This window comes from Epinephelus lanceolatus, chromosome 6 (genome assembly GCF_041903045.1).
Source record: "Epinephelus lanceolatus isolate andai-2023 chromosome 6, ASM4190304v1, whole genome shotgun sequence".
NCBI lineage: Eukaryota > Metazoa > Chordata > Actinopteri > Perciformes > Serranidae > Epinephelus > Epinephelus lanceolatus.
Window position 1 is genome coordinate 22,595,126 of NC_135739.1, and position 18,384 is coordinate 22,613,509.

At 41.2% G+C, this 18,384-nt stretch overlaps 1 long non-coding RNA gene across 1 annotated transcript; it reads right to left on the bottom strand.

Annotated features, from left to right (window-relative positions):
* Window positions 1-12,114: 12,114 nt before the first annotated feature.
* LOC144463743 (uncharacterized) lies at window positions 12,115-14,564 on the bottom strand. The gene is made up of 3 exons (XR_013491759.1): window positions 14,388-14,564; window positions 13,244-13,331; window positions 12,115-13,056 (listed from the first exon to the last, which is right to left on the bottom strand). It is a non-coding gene; the product is annotated as an uncharacterized LOC144463743 (long non-coding RNA).
* Window positions 14,565-18,384: the final 3,820 nt, after the last annotated feature.

Consider the following 18,384-nt stretch of genomic DNA (forward strand, 5'->3'; position numbering starts at 1 on the left):
CTGCACGCAGCTCCTTTTAAGCATCGACAACTCATTCCCCTGTGGCCCTGGAAGGTGTAGCTTACAGAGGACAGCGGCTGCAGTCTGCTTGGCTTCAGTTACGGTGGAACAGTGACCCACTTTCATCCACTCATCAACATTAAAACATCCAAAAAAATGTACTCTAATCCACTTCTCCACTGGTCATCCATGCGCTCAGTATGTTTCAAGTATTATTAAATACACTATGCTTTGGTCTTTTCACAATAACCCTTTCAAGGTTGCAAAAAAAAATGCAACATGTTCTCATTACAGGTTGTCAGATGCTCGTGCTGCTGGGTTGTCCATAATGCCAATGCTCTCTTGTGGGTTTTGCGTAAGACACTAACTTAGCATTTTTACACTGAACTAAACAATAGCGACATCATTTCTGCTCCAGTATGTGATCCCGGCATCCCGGCATTGTGGAATCAAAAGAGGTGAGATGGGCATGACATTTAACACAGCAGCGTTGGCCTCTAGTGTGACATATAACATATGTTTTAACGGTGCTTTATAAACAATATCAGTGGCATAACATGGCAATAATATTCATTTATCCTCTCTGTTATATGGCGGTTTATCTTGTCCTCTGCTCGGAGGGTAAGGAGCTTCCAGACTTCATTGTTTCTTAATTTGCTGACATTTTTGGCAGCTGTTCTTTGATTCATTAAGTTAAATGAGGATGTTTTGGTCGTAACAATAGAAGTCACCAATTAACCTGCGTGTCTTTAGACTGTGGGAGGAAGCTGAAGTACCCTGGAGAAAACCCACGCTGACACGGGGAGGACATGTAAACTCTGCACAGAGGGGCTCCCCCACCCTGGGTTTGAAACCCCCACCGTGGGTTCAAACCAGGATCCCTCTTGCTTTGAGGCGAATACGCTAAAAACTGCACCACCATGATCAAAGAAGATTTTGATTAAAAAAGCCAAAAAATAAAAATCCATAATGTTAAGGTTGAATTAGATCTATCAGGTATAAAGATTTTATGTTAAAGTAAAAGATGGAGTCGCAGCCACTAGTGTTTAACATCTACACTCATTATTATTTTAATGGGACACTTAATACATTTTTAATCATTCACAGATATTCATTTTACTTTATTATTTAGTTATTTTCATTCTTCTTATAATGACTGTTATGTAGACTTAATAAAACTGAATGAGGAATGGTTCAGTTTAATTTCTATTCTTTATTTGTGTGACTTTGCCTGAGTGTGCTCATTACAAACACACAAGCAACCACACGCTGATAGACACACGTAACAAATCAATTATTGAAAGGTCTTCACTTCTGCCAAGAGATGACACCATCCCCCGTTGTGCAATTCTCATTATATGGCTCATCTTCACCTGTAAGTGACACCAGTTCTTTGTAAAGCCTGAGGATAAACAGTAGCGAAGCACCATTAAATCCCTCCTCAAACAATAACTGCGAGGGGCCGTCTTTAAAAGCCCAATAAAAGAGATGGTCTGTGTTGTTTTCATCCGGTGTTACATAATAATAGTTAACAGATCATGTAGCAGTGAATAGACGCTGGCAGCGAGGGCCAGTTAATGCCTTGTTTTCCTCAATTCTGCATCCGATGTGGACAAAAGAAGGATGTTGTTGCCACGAAACCAAGATACATTTTCACAGGTGGTCTGTTTAAAAAGGTAAAGAAAATAAGGATGTTATGTGTTTTTCATACACTGTTAGAGAAAAAGTGATACTTAAGTATTTGACGTCAAAGAAACATGTAAGTATCTAATTATCCTCTATGACTAATACAATCATTAACAGATTTTATTTCAGCTTATTCACTCAAAATATTGATTGATAATAAATAAAGCTGCAAGCAGCGATTCAGGGAACCAAACATCACGTCAGAGTTCACTGCACAAAGCCACAGAGGACTGGCCTACCCTCTGACTAATTGGAGAAACCTTTGTGGAAAGATGGGTCACTTCCTGTTTGTGTCTTTCCTGCCAACTTTGTCAAGTTGTCACACTGAAATTGTTCATTATTCAGTATCTGCTGCGAGGAACTGATTCAACCATTCAACTAATTCATCTGTCAATATGATGAACTCAGTTACTAGAAATGATCTGGACACTGAAAGCATAGTTTTGATTAAAGATTTCCTGCCTGAGCCTGTGACCTTAGATAATAAGTCCTTGAGTGTTTTTCAACCAATACACCATGAACTGTATGAACACTGCGAAGTCTGTGTTGTGTGTGGTTCACTGACTAGGGAAAACTCAATTTCCATGAGGGTCCTCAAAAGTATAAAAGTATAAATGCATGTGTGTTTGTGGCAGTGTCATCCTCATGGTGAACTGAAATTCTAATTTCTGGATCAGGAATACAGTATCAGAAGACATTAAGTAAATTAATAAATTATCAACAATAACTCAGTGATTCTCTGGCAAAGTTGCAAAGTGATCTTTTAAGTGTCAATGGCTTCACTGCAGCTCATATGAAGAGGATACAACAGATGGGTCCTATGGTCCTATGAGAGTCAGATTTTCAGTGGCATCCCTAAAGTGGGGACAGGAGGGATCATAGCCACATCATGGCCATCCTAATACAATTGCTGCCCCCCCCATCCACTGGCTAAATAATGCTTCAGAGCTGGGCTAAACTAACTGGCATGGCCATTTTCAAAGGAGCCCCCTAAACTCTCACCTCATGATATAGGAATGAAAATAGGTTCTATGGGTATCCATGAGTGTCCCCTAAACTCATGAAGGCTTGCTCCCAGTGAATATTTTGTTCATTGCAATCAGTGCCTTTAAATTAAAGATGTGTATTTGTTTTTTGGGGGGTAAAGAACAACTGGCTAGTTTGATGAACAATGAGTTTCTTAACAAATGTATATACGGGTACATAACACATTAAAATGGGATTATTGTGGAACTCTAAATGTTAACTGTACTGCTATTAGTCTATGGAAATCAGATAATTTGAATGCTGCTAATTTGATTGTTATAAATTGGCTGTTTGTTTTGAGTCTGTTGCTTGTTTTTTGTTTGAGAAATCTTTATGCTGTTTGTTTTAACCTATCGCAATTATGTTTTAAGTGTGTTGCTTCAAGTGAAAATCTGTATACTGCTGTCTTGGCCAGGACTCTCTTGCAAGACAGACTGAATCTCAATGGGAATCTTCCTGGTCAAATAAAGGTTAAATAATAATATTTAGGGATATTAAGTGTAAAATGACAACAAAAGTATATCAATATGTAATTCCTTAACTCGACATACTGACAATTTTGAACTCACCTATATACTTTAGCATAAGTTAATTCCTGAAATGTAGTAATGGCTTTTGGTTTCAGTGGCCCCATCTAGTCATCCACTGTAAAAATAAAAAAATCTGGGGGAACCACTGCAACATGTGTGTGTTTAAGGGAGGACGAGGACTGGTGGTCCCATAGAGCGCAAACTGCTCTTGTCTCAGATTGGGAGCAGGTTAGTGATATTTCTGGATGCTGCTGAAGTCAAAATCACCTGTTCTCACCATCTCTTTGATGGGTTTACCAAAATTATCATGACTTTTTTTGGTACTGAGAAATTGTAACAATCTAGTACAAAACTGATTCAGAAAAACACAAAATACCAAGAACAGTTTATCAAATCCAAATCTTTACTAAGGAGATCAGGGGTCAAACACGTGAAGGCAGTCCGTGAAGGCAGAAAACTCCACTCAGGGAAATCACACACACAAAAAAAGTCCAAAAATCCAAGCAGAGTCAACAACCAAGGACTCAAACACAAGACTGAAAAGCACAAACACACTAGTGCGCCAATAACAATCTGGCAACTGAATGGGGGAAACACTTGGCTTTAAATGCACAAGGGCTGATTACTAACTACACACAGGTGAGTGGAACAAGACAAAGGTGAAACACATTGGGTAATTAACAAAGGCGGGAAAACTCAGGAAGTAAAGGAAACACAGAGCACAATGAGAACAAGTTTCAAAATAAAACAGGAAGTGGACACAAACACATGAACATAAACTGGACAGAATGTCACAGAGATGACTTCAGACCAAAAACATTACATGGTAAACAAAAACAAAATCATGACTAGTTCCAATATTACTTTTTTTAAAGAATGTGGTTTATAATGTTACAGCTACCATGTACAAATACTTAAACTTGTTGATTCATGTATAATACATAACTTTAATGAGATCCTTATATGTGCTTACATCTTTTAGTGTGTCATGAACCTTAAGTGTTAGCATTTCTTCTTTCTCAAATGTATGTACATAACAACAATATTTACTGTTTGTGTCAAAACCACTGTGAATGTAAACAAATACTTATTATACTTAGTAACAGGCTTGACATTACATACATTGAAAATGAAGTGCAACTGCTAATGTGTAAATACAAACCATTAGGATGCCTCACTGGGCTGGAAGAGGAAGGAGGAAGGACTTTGCTTTAGATCTGGAGAAACAAAGAGACTGTGTCAACATCAAAAAGCAACAGGAGGTCAACCAAAGATCACAGTCAGGGTAAAGGATGGGGCGCTGATGCAGGGGGAACAAGGGGTCACAAGAACAGGGGTTACGTATCAGAGGTCACAAAGCCATAGAGGCTTGACTACACCATCTACAGACATGTGAATATTGAGAGTCAATGATTCACACCCTTGGTGTGATTTGCTGCCTGTGAGGTAAACGTGTCGGAAACAAGTCAGATAATCAGAAGTGCTGGGCTGAAATGGATGTGGTATGTCGAAATTTGCTTCCTGTATTAGTCAAACCGGTGTTGCTATACATCCTAGAATAGACACAGCCCAGAAGGCATTACACATCAGTTTCACTTGAAAATCACAAGGTGTCTTCCCAGAGAAAGCATGCTGGAATTTGCAGAAGGGACGTGCAGAGTCAGTGACTCAAGGATTTACACAGAAAAGAGATGTTACCATCACTCTGAGAAGTTACTGGGACAAAGTGCGTATCAGTCTACTTCACTGTCACCCTCAGAAACTGTTGTAATGAATGTGTTGTTAGGAAAGCAGTGTTAACCGTACAGCCTCCACTGCCATTGTGCTGACACGAGTGTGTTGCTGTGCAGCAAACACGCGGCACCCTGCGAGTCTGCTGGCACCGAATCAAGCCGGTCACACTGATTATAGACTCCAGAAGTTTTCTTACAGTCAGCAGAACGTGCTGGTAGCCAGCAGGGGGTAGACACTGAAAACTGACATTTATTCAGTGGTGCCGGAATTTCTCATTTTTATAACACTCACAGCAGCATGGTAATGCTATTATTCACTATACACACTGCCACCAGAGGCAGTGCAATATGGTTGTGTCATCTCTCTCTGTAAGAGCAATAAATGAGCAGGAGTTTGGTAACATAGACTTCGCACTAGTCTGTGTTTTTTCTTGCGTAACACTTATTGTCAACAAACCCCATGAAAAGACCAACAGTATAAAGTACTGTGCAGCCAAAGCATAAAATAACTTCTTCTGTTCTTGTTTAAAGATGGTTAAAAACTTATCAGTGAGCCTCATGTTCGCACAGGGTGACATGTTCCTTCAGTACTATGTACATGCTTAGTTTATTTTCAGTCAGTCCCACACACACTGTCCTTCTGCTGTAAATACACTAGTGAGTTTTGCTCAAATCTACACCACCCAGGAGGGTTAGTGGAGACCCAGGGGCTCATCAAAACCCCCACCCCACCCCCCCCCAGAGGCACCTAAGCAGGTTAATTTGGCCGCAATGACAGATGTCTGCTGATAATATCAGAGCCAATCATCTGTATTCACCACACTCAGTACACTGTGTGCTCTCAGAAAGCAGGCACACATGAGCACAGCAAAATGACTTTCACAACAAGGTAGCCTGTTTCTGTATTTATATACTGACTGTAAATATACTGACATATTATCTACTGTATTAATGTGTTTTTTTCTGGACTGTTCCACCTCAGGGAGACTAGAATAAAGAGAAAATATTACAATTGAAGTTGTGATTTGTAACATTTTTATTGACCGAATCACTGTGACATCACACTACAAACAAGAATCACTTCTGTGTTGACAACTTGAGATTGATTTGAATTGCAGAGATATGTGAAATCAGCAAACATATTTAATTTCTATTGCCATTTTCAGCCTTAACCGTGACCTTTAAAGATACATAGTTAAACACATTGGTTGAACTTATCTGACTTTTCTGCTGTGCTTATTTTATGTACTGTGTTACTTTGTTATGGTCTTTGATACACCAGATCTACTGGCAGGGAAGCTAAGTAATGTTCTGCTGCAGCAAACTGTATTTTAGCCATCTAAAAAAATCATTAGTAGTTTAACTGTTCACTATATGTGCAATCTTTCCACCACTTCTCCTTACACACTAACTAATGGAGGCAGTAGTAGACCAGTACTTTCCCTGTTCTTCTTGGTAAAATTATCATATTTGTCATCAGAGTCTGGTGGCATTGAGATAACAGTTTCAGTTCCACATCGTCATGGGCTGTTTAACAGCAAGCTAAAGTGCTTCAGATATTCTAAATATAGCGTACACCTACTCTGATATTGAGTTTCAACTGAGGCAGCGTTTGCAAGGCACCATTTCATTCAATGTACGTGTTGTGGAGGTTTTCTACCTGGAAGTTAGTGTGATGTGGTCTATACACCATTTCACTGGAACTGCATTGCTGGACAGCTTGAGTCCATGATTACTTCCTGTCAGATGATACCATTCACACAAGCTGTGTCTCGAATCAGGGGCTGCAGCCTTTAAAGGCGACCAAGGCTGTCTCATTTCGAATTTGGAGGATGTAACGGATGAATACTTTGTGGCCCAGCCTATCCCAAGATGCACTGCGAGCCGGGACAATTTGGTTGCCTATTATCATGGCATCTGACACACCGCTGGCAGCAGTGGCGGCAAATTACACTTTTAAATGTAAATACTGGGTTTCAACTCACTCAGATAGCTAACAATACAAATGTTATTAAACACAAGAGGCCTTCAAACCTAAAAGATTTGTTCAAATAACAGACTAATGTTAATGATGCTAACCAACATTGCCAGTTAGCTTCACTCGTCAAGCGCCGCTGGTGGCGTGAGAACAACTGGTGGTGCAACCAGTAAATCCTCCACAGACCATTCGGTTTGGTTGATGCAGTCTTCAAAGGATGCGGTTGATGTTGATCACAAAGGCCGCATCCTTCAAAGAAGGAATTGAGGGGACCATGTCATTGGTCCGACAGCCCATTGGTCCGACATCCCATTAGTCCGATGGTCTGCGGTGCTGAACGGCTCCTGGCGGGCGTATTTCTGCCTTGATGGTGCACCGCGACCGGCTCTGGGTCAGCTGGGAAAGGCCTGAGGCGGAGCAGGCTCACAGCTTATGTGTTTGTCACTTTCTTTTTCATTTTAACCCACACCATGATCTTTTCCTGACCCTAACCAAGTGGTTTTTGTGCCTAAACATAACCAGACATCATCACAGGGCATCATGATGATTTCGGAACAACGGGACTTCGGAACAATGGGTTTAATATGGTCGGAACAATGGGATATCGGACCAATGGGCTGTCAGATCAATGGGCAGTTCCCGAATTGAGACACACCTATACACTTATAAAGATTCCAACAGGAAGTATAAATAGTAGTAGTAGTAATTTAGCCTTTCTAAGTTGAGGAACGCTTTCAAATTTGCTAATCACAACCTGCATCTGGCGCTGTACGTCTTTGCCAAATGAATTCCAGGTGTAAAGAATTATTTTGCATTTTTGATTTGATTGGATTAGACAGAAGAAGAACTGGTACATGTAAGTTAGACGAGGAACAGCACGCTGATAAAAGTATCAGCTGCCTCCCCAAAATATGTGATAGTGAAGCAGAGAAGAATTTCTTCCCCAGATGGCTATTTCAGTCCGACAGATGTCTCATTTTAAAGAATCAGCAAACATCCAGACTGATCTTTTTTTAAATGTGATTAAAGATCACCCACTCTTAGCGCACTCTAAAACTTGCTGGTTCAAATCAGGTCTTCGGGGGCTTGACTGCTCCTAACGTCTCTAAAGGTTTATTCCTGGAGTTGAGGTTCATACTAAGTGAAGCCAGGACCCCTGTGATTATCTTTGACTTATAGTCCTCTACTTAAACCTGGCTGCTGGTAAAAATACCATGCGCACACACGCTACCTTGAGACACAGCCCCTGCAACAAAGCTACCGAACACACGCACACATTTCCTTGGGGTAAGAGTTGGTTCTGGTAAACTTGTTTGTCACTGGTTATGCGGCTGCCAATGACAGCAGCAGAAAGATGTCTGAATGACACAGCAATGACACACCTGCCCGTGGCGAGGGCTGGTCGGGGTGACTGGAAGGTTGCCAGTTCGGTTCCTCAGAGAGTGTGGGACAGGGAGACCTTGACACTCCCCTCCCAGGATGACACCTGCTGAGGTGTCCTTTTTACCCTCTGTGACTGTGAGTGTGTGTGTGAATGTTAAATAGAGCAGACTTGCAAAGGAAAATAATGCAAGGTCAGTAAAATCTGAAGTGAAATAGGAAAATACAAGTAACAAGAGGTTAAACAGACTTCATCTTCTCATGTTAGTTCAACACAAAAAGATGCTGAGTTAGCAGCACGGCCAACAGCATCACAATGACCAACATCCCGTAACATCAATGGCCCTTTGTATAGAATTGAATCAAAAAGAGCGATCCATTACTTGGTTGAAACAAAAGCTCTCGGGTTCATGACCAGGTTGTTGTCTTTAGAGGCCGCACTGATTTAAACACCTCTGGAGGACTTTTTCCGGCGCCAGCAAAGACACGAGCCAGAGCCAGGGGGAGACGGGAGTCAGGATCCTCTGCTTTCTTTGGTCCTGCTCTGGGCTGCATCCTGAGGCCACGCAGGCGGCGGCTGGAAATAGCCCAGACATGCAGGCCAAGTCGAAGCAGAGTGCTGTTGGTGTCGTCTCCTCCTCCTTCCTCAGCCGTGCTGCTAATCAGCAGAGACAGAAGGATGCAGGACAGGAGCCAGACACAGACAGGCGCTGCTGGGCAGGACAGGCAACAGGAGTGTGCATGTGCGTGTGGGTGTCTGGGTGTGCATGCATGATTACCTGTATGCAAATGTCTGCAAGTAACTTTGAACATGTTCGCACATGTCGACAGGAAACAAGGGAGTGGCACAGTTCAACTTGGATCCTCTCTCAGCTATTCTTCCACCCACCTTATTCCAGTGGTGGAACGTTAATTTAATCAAACATTTTGAGGTACTTATATTACATAATTCCATGTCTTTCAACTTTATACCTCCACTCCACTACATCTCAGAGGGAAATTTTGTACATCTTACTCCAATACATTTATTTTAAAGCTATAGTTGTTACTTTGCCAATTAAGACTGTACATTAAAAAACGTGAAAATCTTATATTTTTTCAAATATAAAATGTTTTGGCCTGTGACCCCTTTCAAAAAACCTCAATTTGTCTAGTTGGATCGACTTATCACGTTTTAAATGTTTATGAGCAGTTCAACCAAAGCGTGATTCCCCCTCTGAAATTCTCAGATGCTTAGAGACAGATTAGAGAGAATCAAATAAATAAATAAATAAATAACAATAATTTTATTTGAAGGGCCCGACCCCAGGTTAGGAACCACTGCAATAAAATACCTATATTAAGTAGATAAAACGATTCCACCTTGACCTGCTACAACAATAAGACGCTGCTCACTCACTGATACATCGGTACTATAAATCTAAAAATGTCATTATATAACAGATAGTTCCAGTCATTGATTATAATTGACTAAACCGCATTTGAACCCATTGTAAAATGCTCTCTAAACCCACAGCTTTGATAGCATTACAAATTCTGTATTACTGTGGCAATTAGTCACCTATTGCCTATTAGGACGCAGAGCTAAAGAAGACAGTTGCCAAATGATGCCTGAATCATTTATCATCCAACGGGACAAGAACGGTCAAATGTATGTAATGCTGTCATTCAATAAAAGCACAAAAAAACACAAAGATGCCACCAAAGAAACAAAGAGAGGTTACAAGGATTTATGTTCTGTTGCTTCACTGGAAAAACAGGATCGTTGCTGCTGCCCAATCCACAGGTCTTATATCTCTATCCAGAGCAGCTAAACTACACCAAGGATCTAAGTTAACGATTCAACAATGTAATTTTCACCAGCTTGCATGTTTTTATTTGTAGCCTCTTATGCTCACGTTCCTCCAGCTGTGTTGTCAAAAACCAGCAATATAATTTTTCTGTGAATAGTGGTGAAAGGGTCAAACAAGCACAGGCCTTTCACCCAGGAGACCAGTGTTTGTCACCTGAAGTCAACTTTGATGTCTTTTATTAATAGTGTAGCATAGTTTGCCAGTATGTATAGCGTACTATGCTAGTGATGTATGTAATGTGAAGTATGTGATGTCTGTCATGTGACTTCCGTGACGTTATATTAGTAACAAAAGTACCTATTTAACACCAACAAAGACCAATTTTCACCTAGGAGACCAGTGTTTGAGTCCCGTTAGATTATAAAGCCAAACCTTGTTCTTTTTTCTGAAACCTAACCACGTGTTTTTATTGCCTAAACCCAACCACGTGCGTTCGGAAATAAAAAGTCAATTCGTGTTTTTATTTTTTTTTTTAAAGAGACTGTATGTAAACGGTAAGTTCCCTGTGAAAACGGAAGTGTATTTTATGAGAAGAAAATGTATGTAACAGGCTGAAGTACCAAGTACCAAGAACCAACCCATCCAGGGTACGTTGCAAGTTATATGAAAAGTCCACAACCAAACGTCAATATGTGACAAGGCTGGAGTGAGACTATGTTGGTCATTTGGGGATGGTCATAGCATAAGTCAGCAAAAAAAAAAAAATCAACCTGTTCTGTCATTTTGGTAAGAGAGAGCGTTGTCTGTACACTACGGCCTCTAAGATCTTATTGTGTAAATGTAATGTATTAGTCACTGCATAATGAGTACTTTCACTATTAATTTGTCAACAATTTACATTGTTGTGTTGGTTCTTTTACCTCAGTCATGGATCTAAAAACTTCTTTCACCGCTGCTATAATCAATGCAGGACTCATTAAGTCACTATGAAACAAACAGACTCTGACGTATGGATTTTATTACTCATTCAATCAGCGTCATAGCAACCCACAAACATTGCTAACACCTACACCATGTACTTTGCCTCTGATGCTCATTAATTAATTGGAATTAGTGTTTAATTAGGTGCGTGTGTTTCCCCACCCCTACATTTACAACACACACTTCTGTTAGCAACCAAACTGACTTCTTCAAGCTGATTTCACTTCCTGTTTTAACACCTGCACTCACTAACTGAATCCAAAAAGATTTTACCATCCGCAGCCAATTACAGCACAGAGCTCGACAGCCGAGTCATGTAGTCTGACCTTTTTTCTCCGACCTCCTTTCTCCTCCTAAGAATGAAATCTGAGGCACTGAACGTGTCCTCTTCAGCTTTAATTTAAAGTGAAGCTATTTTTAGACATTTTCTTTCACCAGATGACTGAAATGTGTGCTCGGCATTTTTACTTGTAGTTTTTCCTGAGTAGAAGTACTTGTTATCAGGTTTCCACTCTGTAACAGTTCTATCAGTACTTCACAAGAACATGACATGATTTAGTCTTAGTCCTCTGGTTTCTGATTTCAGTAGAGATTTGTTCATGTCGATGACATTTCTGGCAAGTAGACTGTGTAATGGAAACAGTATGACACTCTTATGACTTGCAATTTTCAAACACACGTCTACTTTGGAAGCCTTGCTGTAAATGTAAGCATTCATAATTATGTTTTTCTCTTCACTTTTCAGACTGTATTATTGCATCTGAGAGGTGGATAATTTCAAAGAATTTCACTGCAGAAACAAAAGCATAATAAATAGATTTAATATCGGAGACATTTTTATCAAATTGTGAAAGACTCTTGAGAACTGAGAAAGAGCATAATCAGATTGAGCTCTGGGCAATTCTTTCTAACGATTTCCAAACAATTTAAATATGCATACATGATGCAAACTACACACAATACAACCTGTGGATTTAACTGATGAGAATCTCAAAGGTACCCTGTGAAGTTTGTGTATTTATAAATGAAGTCCCTGCTATATTGGTCTCAAATACATCCATGTCATGGGGTGGTAGGGTAGTGCAGTGGTTAGCACTTTTCCCTCACTACAAGAGGATTCAAACTTGTTTCAAGAGGGTTCGAACCTCGGCCCTTCTGTATGGAGTTTACATGTTCTCCCCATGTAAATGTGCGTTTTCTCTGAGTTCTCCGGTTTCCAGCTGGTCCAAAGACATGCATCTTAGGGTGATTGGGGACTTTAAATTGCCTCTGGGTATGAAGGTGAGAGTGAATGGTTGTCTGTCTCTATGTGTCAGCCCTGTGATAGTCTGGCAACCTGTCCAGGGTGTAATGAATGAGTGACAACCATCTCATGGATGTTTAAAACCTGCTGACACTGGACATCAAAATAACGTCACAATGATGTTAGAATCTTATGTCAGACAGACGTTAAATATTGGTCTTTTAAATGTCTAGAATTTCACATTTTGTGGATGTTAACATTATGATGTTTTGCAGATGTTTGGTATTGTTCGTTATACCTTACGACCAAATGCTGGTATTCTATGTCAAGATGCTGTTGGTATGAGTGGTTTGGAAGACATTGGATTTTGGTTACTTAACAATAGTTAAATCAGGAGAGACAGAAGGATGAGGTAAAGATAACATTTCATATGTAATATGTGTGTACAGATTAGCAGATGATTTGTGCTGTTTAAGATTTAACAGAAGTCTTTGGTGCTTGGACACCAGAGGGAGATATTTTGTGATCGAGGGACATCTGAGCGGCAGCAGGATAAATCCCCCCATGGAGTCCAGACACTGGTGGTGGTGGTGGTGGATGAGGACTCTGAGGCTGATGACTGCTGAGGCAGATGAGGCTGATGAATCCATAAAGACTGGGTGGTGATAGGGAGGTGGAGGGTGTGCATGACTGCAGCAAGAAAGAACTACGGCAGAGAAAGAGCCATATTTAAAATGAGGAGCAGTAAGATGATAGGCTGACAGAGAGAGGGTGTGTTGCCATGCTATTGGCTGTGAATCAGCTGATGACTCAGTTGACAGCCCCAGACAATGACACCTAGAGATAGTGAGTGAGTGAAGCCAAAGAAGTTCAACTGCTGCGTATAAAATTACCCAGATGATTGGCACTGCTTCAGCATTGTGTGGCCCAAAGAGCAGGTGGTCTTCTGAGCCGGCAATTTCCAGTTTAGCATGCCGCTAACTTAAATGGGGATAAAAAGGAGATGAAATGATTCAATCGTGCGGCTCCTCTAGACTTTCAAAATGTTATCAGACTGAATGAATCAAATCCCAATAGTGAGACTAATTATTTTACGAGGGTTGAGACACTCAAAAAATGTATCAACTGGTTTACAGACATGCCTTTCACCATGTAAGCTAATGGAAAAGGCCATTATGTGGATGGTGTAATCACGCTGTATGGCCACTACAAAAATTGACTTCAAAGCCCTAAATCCATTCAATATGTCCTCAAGGATACACACAGGTGGGAAACACTGAATGCAAACACAACTTGTTTGTTAGTGCTGGTGCTCAGATCTTCTTACTGTGACAGCCAGGCTAGCTGTTTACACCTGTTTCCTGTGTTTGTGCTAAGCTAAGCTAACTGACAGCTGGTGGTAGCTTTGTATTCACTGTACAGACATGAAAGTGGTGTTGATCTTTTCATCTAGCTCTCTTTCAGGAAAGTGAAAACGTGTCCCAAAATGTTGAGCGATTTCTTTAAAAGGTTCTCTGTCAGTTTGTACTTTTTGTTTGCTGATGAGAAAACTCCACAGGGGCACCTTTAAGATTAAAAAAAAAAAAGTATGCACTCCTCTGGGTGACAAAATCTGTCTTCTGTTTTTAGTTAGATCGAAGGGCTGTGGATCAGTCCTCCTCACTTTGTTCATGTTTGTTCATATCTCAGACAAGACACTCTAAATTTGATGGATTGTGGCATTTCAGTATTGTATTACTAATTAGCCTGAGCTTTCAGAGGGCACACTGCATCATCTGCTCATTTGTTTGTCTGCATGTCAGATATGATAACAGGGCTGGAGCGTATGGCACAGCAGCTCTCTTTGTAAATCACTGTGGATAAGACTGTCAGCCGACTGATTAAAAGTAAACAGGGTGAGGCCAGCTCCTTCACCGCTTCCCTACTGGCTGCTCTCCAGGATTCTCCAGTTTTTGCATTTGTGCAAATATTTTCAGAGGTGTTCCTTGTTATAATCCTGAAAATCAGTTAATTATCTCCCCGGAGCCATTGTCTTACCCTTGTTGATTCTACCAAGACTGCACGGCACAATGTGCGAGTGGAAGTTCACGTTTTAAGTTCCCGAAGAGCATGGCGCCACCTCCAGCTGACGCTGCAGTCCAGAGTGTGTGTGAGGTCAGCTGATCTTCTGAGAGGAGGGTGGTCAAGACACACACAAACGCACACTCTCAGATCCCAACACACAGTCTGATGGGGCTTCTCTTTATCTACACTGAGTGAGTGCAGCGAGTGTGTGAGACATGGCAAATGAACTGAGACAAAGAGTGATGAAGAAAGAGAGAGGTGACAGATGACAGGGCAGAAGAAGTTAAAACACACACCCAAAACACACACACACAGTCAAAATCTCTGTCCTGTTTCCTGTTTACAGCGATGTGATGGCTATTTTTGTCCCCTAAATGTATGAAGCGAGGCCTTCAGCTTTAACAATAGAACATGGTGTAAAGTCGGCAGCACACTTAAGAGACAGTCAAACACAACAGTCATTTCTTATCTACTTCCTGTTGTTAGCTAAAGTGAGCAATATTCAGATTTATTTAATCAGTCCCAAAATTGCCCCCGTGTCCAGTTACTGAAATTTATTAATCTCAAAACATTGTTTAGGTTTGAACACTTTATTTTACATTCACCAGTTTCCTAATAATTTATTAGAAAGAAACTCAGCAGGATTTAACATACAAACGTAAAATCTTGTGCATCATTCAACAAATACGGAGATAAAGTTTCCATAATGACTTAGGTTTAAAGGGCCAGTGTGTAATATTTGGCATGGTTTATTGTCAATCTGAATCTGAATCTGAATATTCTACCCATTAATATGTTTATACAAGTGTATGATCGCTATAAAATAAAATTTGTTTGGTTTTCGTAGCCTTATAATTATGCCTTTATATATATATATATATCAAGGGCCTTGCTTTAGAGAGGTCGCCATCTTGCGCTGCCATGTATGTAAGGCAGCCTGAGCGGACAATCCAGCCAGCCAGAGAACGCTCCTCTGGTCTCCTGCTCGTGAGTGATTCATTACAATATCGTAACATGGCTTAGATTTTTAAATAAACATTCACCTCGTCGCTAGATAGACCTACTCCTGAAAAAGTCATGCGCAAGGCTTTTTGTCCCTACTAGGTCACCGTCATTTACCCGACGGGAGGGGTGAGCGAGTGAGCCCTGCAATCTAGAATTTGACCACTGATGTCGCTGTTTTCAACCCATTTTACACACTGGGCCTTTAAAGGAATAGCAGGAGCTGGATTGAAAAAAAAGTCCTGCGCATGACTCTACTCCTGCTCACAGTTAACTTAGCTTAGCATAAAGACAGGAGACAGCAGGAAACAGCTAGCCTGACTCTGTCCTAAGGTCTCCGCTCTGTGTGTCTCTGATGACAAACAATATTCTCCTCCAGTAAAACCACATTTTATCTTTTTAACACTTATTTTTTTGTACAAACAACAACTAAGATATATCTTATTAGTTAATGAGCTTTAGAGGTGCTGGCATGCAGATTTTGTTGCCTTTGGAAAGAGCCACGCTAGCTGTTTCCTCCCATTTCCAGTTTTTGCGCTAAGCTAACAACACATTCTCACTCCGACCTTGTCACATATTGACGTTTGGTCATGGACTTCCCACGTCTAGATATGACGTGACAGGTACACTGGGTGTGTTGGATGTTGTCGTTCAGGGACGCTGCGTCAAGTTCTGCCTGTTACATGCATTGTCTTCTTCCAAAATACTCTTCCGTTTTCACAGGAAATTTCCGTTTTCACAGGAAATTTTTTCCTTCAACAACTAATGCACGTGGTTGGGTTTGGGCAACAGACACTGCTCTCCCAGGTTAAAGTCAGTGTTTGTTGGACCCATCTACCACCCCTCTCACCTGCCCTACTCAGATTTTCATCGCCTTAAGTTTTGTTCTTCTCCCGCTGCGTTTTCCCGTGACACCAACAAGCACCATTAAACTATAAAAGCAACCAGCTGCGTAACATAGTGACATTAAAGGACAGCTTTTTCCTCAGTGTCTGATGCTGCAAGTCACTGCCCAAGTGCCAGATTTCAGCAACTTTGAAGTGAGACCGGATTGAAGCAAAGCAACTGCTGACTATAGCTTTAACATGAAAGTGAATGATATGTCACACACACTGAGCTGTTCCTTTAAATGATGACTGATCTGTCTTAGTTTTTCTAGTCATTAAGTTTTTAGCAGTTCTTGAAGAACATTTCTCTGTAAGTCAGCAGCTACTCATGTATAACATCAACACAACAGAATGTTGTCTGTATTTCTCCTACATGAGCACCATAACACAGTTCTCCCCACAAAGTTTTGGGGACTGTCCATTGTCTTAACGGCCCAAAAGTCCAAAGTCCCATTGCTAAGATAGATATCCCATTGAAAAGCCCATTTTTCTGGCAGGCTCTTATACCAAAACACCCATCGCTCCAAAGTCCTGTTTCTCTGAAAATACACGTTCCTTGCAGTTAAGACCCGAACATACTCGGGCAGAACGTACGCGGACCGGACTCCACGGAGGTCTGCGCAGACTCAAAGCGGACATCGGCAAGCCCTGTGCGTGCAAAGCTCAGATTTTACGACCACGCAGACTTCGCTCCGTGCACCAGTGACAATGCGGAAGTGCACTCGACTATGAAAGCCTGAATGACTGCGGACATTCCTCGCAGAGTCCGCTCCGCTTATAGTACGCCCAAAGGGAGCGTATCTATGTTTCCCGGGTTCTATGTTCCCCACTTAACCCTGCAAAAAAGGTTCCATGTTCCCCCCTTACACAAAAAAGGTTCTATGTTTCCCTAGTTCTATGTTCCCTGCTCAACCAAGCGGGAAACATAGAACCCTTTTTGGTTGAGCGGGGAACATAGAACCCGGGAAACATAGAACCCTTTTTGGTTGAGCGGGGAACATAGAACCCGGGAAACATAGAACCCTTTTTGGTTGAGCGGGGAACATAGAACCCGGGAAACATAGAACCCTGGAAACATAGGGATGACCCCACGCCCGAGTATGTTCAGGCCTTTAGACAACAAAATCACCAGAATAAATGTTTGCATTTTATGTCTCTGTAAACCATCAATATGTTACATTTGTCAACAATGCGGTGGTAAATGTGTGATTAGGTTTAGGTACCAAACTGATTTCGCAATCATGTTTTCGCTTGAAAAAACAACATTTGGTGGCACAACGTAGCTGGAAAAGCAGGAATGGGTTGGTGAAAAAAAAACTCAGGTTCAGTGGCTCAAATACCCCTGAGTCAAGCGCAGCTGGGAAACTGGAACTAAGTGCAGAGAGTGTGTATTTTTGGAGCAAAGGGACATGTTTTGGACTGATGAGGCTTTCGAATTTTGGGCCATCGGAACAATGGCATTGCATCAAAATGTCCCAGCAAACTAAATTTAAGGCACTCATAAAATTTAACAGTACACAATTTTGTGGGGTTTACCTTAAGCTAATTCTGTACTACAACAAGTGAGGACATTTTCAAAGAATGGAAAAGTCGTTATGCAAGCTGAGGTTTATTGTCTTTCCTCTGGTCTTTATGGGGGGTATGGAGGAAAACTTCGCTCTATATTTAGAGGCGGGTCAAAGGTGACATATGAAGTCGAAGAGTGCAGGTCACTGAATCTAGGAAAACAACTTAGTGCAGCAGTCCATTCTGGCCCCACCGCCATCCGCCATGACGCCTGTTTACCCATCACACTTCCTGTGTGTGTACGCTGGACAGCTTGTGTGTGTCGCTATGTGTGTGTGTCTTTATATGTTAGACCATTTTTATCTAAATGTTAGTGTTTGTGAACACATTGCTCTGTGTCTGCCCCTCCTCCTCTGCATTTGACTTCAGTGTTCCTCTCTGTCTCAGTCACACACACACACACACACACACACACACACACACACACGTACAGCACATACACCCATTCCAACTGATAAATCGCAGCTTTGTGAATGTGTCAGTTTAGACCCAGGAGGCTGCAGTGTTTGAACATT